This window comes from Macrobrachium nipponense, chromosome 18, assembly GCF_015104395.2.
Source record: "Macrobrachium nipponense isolate FS-2020 chromosome 18, ASM1510439v2, whole genome shotgun sequence".
In the NCBI taxonomy this organism is placed as follows: domain Eukaryota; kingdom Metazoa; phylum Arthropoda; class Malacostraca; order Decapoda; family Palaemonidae; genus Macrobrachium; species Macrobrachium nipponense.
The window spans coordinates 70371250-70377084 of record NC_087211.1 but is presented as its reverse complement, the minus strand read 5'-3'; the positions used below and the strand labels follow the sequence as shown (position 1 = coordinate 70377084).

General features: G+C 34.8%; 1 long non-coding RNA gene across 1 annotated transcript; it reads right to left on the bottom strand.

The window, feature by feature from the left end:
- Nucleotides 1-5051: 5051 nt before the first annotated feature.
- Nucleotides 5052-5835, bottom strand: LOC135196835 (uncharacterized). The gene is made up of 2 exons (XR_010310479.1): nt 5585-5835; nt 5052-5474 (listed from the first exon to the last, which is right to left on the bottom strand). It is a non-coding gene; the product is annotated as an uncharacterized LOC135196835 (long non-coding RNA).

The following is a 5835-nucleotide window of genomic DNA, read 5'->3' as shown; positions in this document are numbered from 1 at the left end:
CTTGACTAGGGTCCCACACCTGTCAATACGGCTGAAAAGACACGAAAAAGAAGCAATTACCCAACTGTGGCACTTTAAGCTATAATTAATGTTAAAACAAATTTTTTCACTGCACTGATGGTTGATTTTACAATTCTTACGTTTGTTGTATTGCTCAAAAGCAGACTGGTTGAAGTAGAAAAACCACCACACGAAGTAAACTTTTTGAATAAAGAAACCCAAGGAATCCAGAAATAACCAAATTCCAATGATTCTAAAATGCCCTGCCCTCTAGCGACTAGAGTTATATACTAAATTTTATTTTATATTCCAAGGATTCCATAATACCCTGCCCTCTAGCGACTAGAGTTATATACTAAATTTTATTTTAGAAGACAATTTCTAAATTTCCTTTACATACCCCCGCACTAAGACAAATATAAGTAATTATATTTATATTCAAATTCTATTAAAGATTCTCATTACACCCAGCATCTACTTAAGAAATCAGCAAAGATATTGTCTATTCCCTTAATATACACTACAGTATATTTATATTGCTGTAAATATAGTGACCAACGTAACAATCTCCCATTCTTGCCTTTAAAATGTTCAAGGTAAGACAAAGGTCTGTGGTCACATTCAACAATGAATTGTTTACCGACAAGGTAATATTCAAATTTCTGAATGGCAAAAACCAAACTTAAACATTCCTTTTCAATAACTGAATAATTTAGTTCGGATTTATTTAATTTTCTTCCAGCATAGGTTATTGGATGGGGAACGTTATTCCAATACTGCAGTAAAACCGCTCCAATGCAATTCTGGGAGGCGTCACTGCGAACAACAAAAGTTTTTGTTATGTCAGGTAATCTTAAAACTAGATCAGATTCAAAATAATGCTTCAGGGTGTCAAACTGCCGTTTAAGGTCAATAGATAACTCAAATTTATCGGGCTGGTTTTTCTTTAGTAAATTTGAGAGGTCAGAAGTAATAGATGAAATATTAGGGATAAATCTTTGATAAAAATTGCAAGTACCTAAAAAGGACTGAAGTTCTTTCTTGCACTTAGGATAATTAATTTCCATGATTTTACTGCACTTATCTGGATCTGGATAAATACAATTCTTAGAAATCTAAAACCTAAGTAGGTTATGGAAGGTAAACCAAAAAACGACATTTCGATGGCTTAGCAGTTTAAACCATGTATCTCAAGTGAAGTTAATACATTATTCAAAATCTGAAGATGTTCTGGCCAGTCCTTTGAGAAAATAAGTATGTTATCAAAGTATATACTTATTCCCTTGACACCCTCAAAAACTCTTCTCATAAGTCTGATATACGAAGCACAAGCAGTGGATAACCCAAAAGGCATCCTAGTGAATTGCATCAATCCTTTAGAGGTCTTGGAAAGCGAGTATATTGACGGCTATTCGGATGCAAAAACAATCTGGTAGTAAGCTTTGGTAATATCTATTTCTGAAAAGTAAATGGCACCTGTAAACTTAAAGAAATCTTTATCAATTAGTGGCATTGGCTCACAATCAAAGACAGTTATTGAATTCAATGCACGGAAATCTAGTGCTAACCTATAAGTCTCATCAGGTTTCTTAATCATGACAACCGGATTACAATAAGGGGAATCAGAAGGTTCTATGACACCTAGCTTAAGTAAATTATTAACTTCATATTCAAATTCATTACTCAAATGGACAGGAACAGGGTAAAGCCTTGATTTTAGAGGTTCATTAGTCTTAAGTCTAATTGTATGCATAACCGTAGAAGTACAGCCAGGGATATCTGAAAAAATCTTTCCAAATTTACTTAAAATTACTTTTAATTCTGTAATCATTGGACTAGTTAAAGAATCACCAAGTTGGTAAAGATCCTTTAGAAGTTTCAGAGAACCTAAAGAAGTTTTCAGAACCTACTGTTGGTAGTTCTGTATTAGAAGAATCTTCAACAATACAAAAGTTAACCATCACATTAGATGAAGTAACCTCTTCTAGTACTTCTCTAGATGATAAACCATCAAAAGTATTCAAGCAAAACATAGATCTTCTAACATACTTCTTTAAAAGATTAACATGGAAAACTTTAGCTTTTCCTTTAACATCCAAAACATAATCTACTTTATTTAATTTTCTTAGAACTTTGTAAGGACCTTGCCAAGCTAATAACAGCTTGTTATACGTATCCGGATGGTACGGAGTGGTAAACACAGGTTTTATACCAATTAGCTCATACACCTTACCCATCAAGTCTGAAGTGAATTGAGCCCCTCTGTCGGAAACAATGACTTTAGGAATTCCTACCCTAGAGAAGATGGTCACTAGTGCCTCTGCTATATCTATAGAAGTTATATTTTTTAGGGGGACTGCTTCTGGAAAGGAAGTAGCATAATCTACAAGTGTTAATAAATAAGAGCAACCTGAAGATGATCTTGGCTTTATAGGCCCAACGATATCCACTGCTACTTTCTCAAAAGGTACGGAAATCACAGGCATTTTAACTATTTCTGTTTTTCCTTTTTTAGTCCTACCCTTTGAAGCAAACCTCTGACATACATCACACTCCTACAAAAGTCATAAATGTCAACAGTCATGCCTGGCCAGAAGTAAAGTGAAGAAATTTTCTGATAAGTTTTTCTATGAGAAAAATGGCCTGAGAAGGGGGACTCATGAGCTACTTCTAAGACTATATTCCTAAGCTGGTTAGGTACGACTAGAAAAGACTTGCCCACAAGTTGACTATTAGTCGAGTCTAAGATTCTCTTTAATAAAATGTTATTGTCATATTCAAAAGTGTACTTATGATTTTTACGAGTGAAAACTGTACCATCCTTAGCATGATCCCTAATATCCTTCAAAGTAGCACACTCTTCTTGATATTTCACAAAATCACTGTTATTAACATTTAAATCTTTTACAGCAGGTAGTAATAAAGGATGTACAGGAATTCTTTTAGATTCCTTACTAGACTTAGATCTGGCGACTACAGATACTGAATCGAACTTTTCTCTCACAGCATGGAAAGTATCTTTAGAATCTGGCATAGTAGCTCCTTCAACATTACCAATCATGACCGAACAACAATCAATAGGTGCAACTACTACATCTGTCCACCCCTTAAAAAATTGACAATCAAGAAACGCTCTAGTAACAGGAAAATCATTCTTTCGACCCTAGGTAATCCGAAACTGTTACATTTAGGTAGTTTATCAGGGTTCAGGGGGATATTGGAAAAATTTTGTCTGACACCATGATGCAAGTACAACCTGTATCTCTCAAAATTGTAGAAACATTAAGTCCATTAACTTTACCTGCACAGAAGGGGCCAAGATTACGATCATTACCTGTTAGACACCTCTTAATTACCTCCTCTGCTTTGGGAGACTTGGGACAATTTTAGCATAATGTCCACGGTACCACAGTGAAGCAAATTGGATTCTTCATTTGAATTTTATCTTTAGTTTGAATGAAGGTAGCTTTAGTTTCTGGTTTTTGTTCAATTTGGACTTTCTTACTCGAAGATTTATTGCTATTTTATTCTCTAGTTCTGTTAGGATAGCAATCATGAGCTCCACAATATAAATCAGCCTTTCTTGCCAATTCTGTAGCATTAGTAAAACCTTGTTCCATAAGGAATAACCTAATATATTTAGGAATGGCAGACATAAATTGGTCGGTTACAATGAAATCTCTCAGACTGTCATAATTCTTGTCAATTTTTAGCACTATCTATCCAAAAGTCAAAGAGCGGGTAAAGGTTTAGTCAGATACTGCATAAAATTTTCATCTTTAAATTTAGCATACTAAATTCTCTACGATACTGTTCTGTAGTTTTACGAAATGTTTTCAAAATAGAATCTTTTAATTTATCATAATCCTTGCAAACTTCATCAGGTAGAGTAGAGTAAACATTAAGTGCATCACCCGAAAATAAAAGAGCTAACCTAGGTGCCCATAATTCCTTAGGCCATCCACTCAGCTTTGCTAAATTTTCAAACCTTATCAGATAAGCTGTAATATCTTCACCACTTTTCCATACAGTTCAATTTAGGAATAGCAACGGAGAAACTATCCTGAGCATTAATAGACTGTGGACTAACACTATGGAGGCTACTTAACTTTTTATTTTCTAATTCAAGTCTTTCATATTCTAGTTTCCTGTCCTCCTCTTCTTTCTTACGGTTTCTATCTAATAATCTATCCTCCCTTTCACGTTTCTTTCCTCTTTTCTCTCTTCTCGTTCTATCCTTTTATTTTCTATGCTCAGTCTTTCCTTAAATTTGGTATCAGCAAAATTCATTAATTCCTGGCCACTCAACTGCAACTCTTTACCTATATTAATCCAAAAAAAACTCAAAGTTAACTCACTCAGGGAACTAGCCATGTTAAATAATGGTGAAAAAAAATTGTATAAGAAAAAAAAAATATTACGATTATAATTAAGACTCACGCCAAATCTCAATCTATTCACTCATCTACACTAAAGCACTGATTATTCAGATAGAACTACCACCTAAATTCAGTAAAAGATAAGTTCATTCTTATCCACAGTTTAAAGCTTCGAGGGATTAGCTTACACCAAGACAAATACAAGAAAATATCTAACAGTATCTATCCTATAATTGACTAATACAGCTCCACTAACCTCACTCAGGTAAGGGGTATATCTTACCTAACCTAACAGGAAATCCTCGGCAAACAGCACTAGTACTAGGGAACCTGGGATACGTGAACCCGCCAGAACTCTGAAAGCCTATTCCACTTCACAAGTACCTATACTCGTGAGAACACACAAACAAAATTCCAAATCATAACCAAAAATAAGTGCTAAACTTAAGTGCCCAAATTGGATAATATACGTTCTATTTCAGTCTTGTTTATGCCAAACAATGTTTCCCCATGAATGCCAACATGTAATCCCGGGTCTGGGCACCAAATGTAAGGGAGAAGGGAATATGTAGGGAGAGAGAAAGCTAGAAATCTGAGGTTCGACAGGAAGAAGGGATCACAATAAATGGCAAACATAGAAGAAAACAATGAATGGGATAAAAAGCCAACATATAAAAATTAATTATATATAATTATCAATTACATACATACTATACTCAACTTAGGCATTAAATGGTGTATAAGAGACAAGAAGTTCATTCGTTGCCGGTGTTCCAAGCAGGGGTCTTCAAATTATTTGAAAATTGAGCCACTCTTGCAGTATGATATGAGAATGGTGAATGGCATCTATTCTTGAAGGTCAAGCCGAAGATCAAGAACACTGAACATTTACCAGGAGAGGAATAACCTATCCAGGAGGAGAATGTACGACGTAGCTGGGCTTCAATGAACGTTATGCTATTTCAACTATCCTTTTGAGCATTTTCCAAATATCAGTCTAGGCACTGTCCATTATTTTCAGCATGACTTGGGCGTGAATAATTTACATGAGAATCAAAACCTCGCTTGACTAGGGTCCCACACCTGTCAATACGGCTGAAAAGACACGAAAAAGAAGCAATTACCCAACTGTGGCACTTTAAGCTATAATTAATGTTAAAACAAATTTTTTTCACTGCACTGATGGTTGATTTTACAATTCTTACGTTTGTTGTATTGCTCAAAAGCAGACTGGTTGAAGTAGAAAAACCACCACACGAAGTAAACTTTTTGAATAAAGAAAACCCAAGGAATCCAGAAATAACAAAATTCCAATGATTCTAAAATGCCCTGCCCTCTAGCGACTAGAGTTATATACTAAATTTTATTTTATATTCCAAGGATTCCATAATACCCTGCCCTCTAGCGACTAGAGTTATATACTAAATTTTATTTTAGAAGACAATTTCTAAATTTC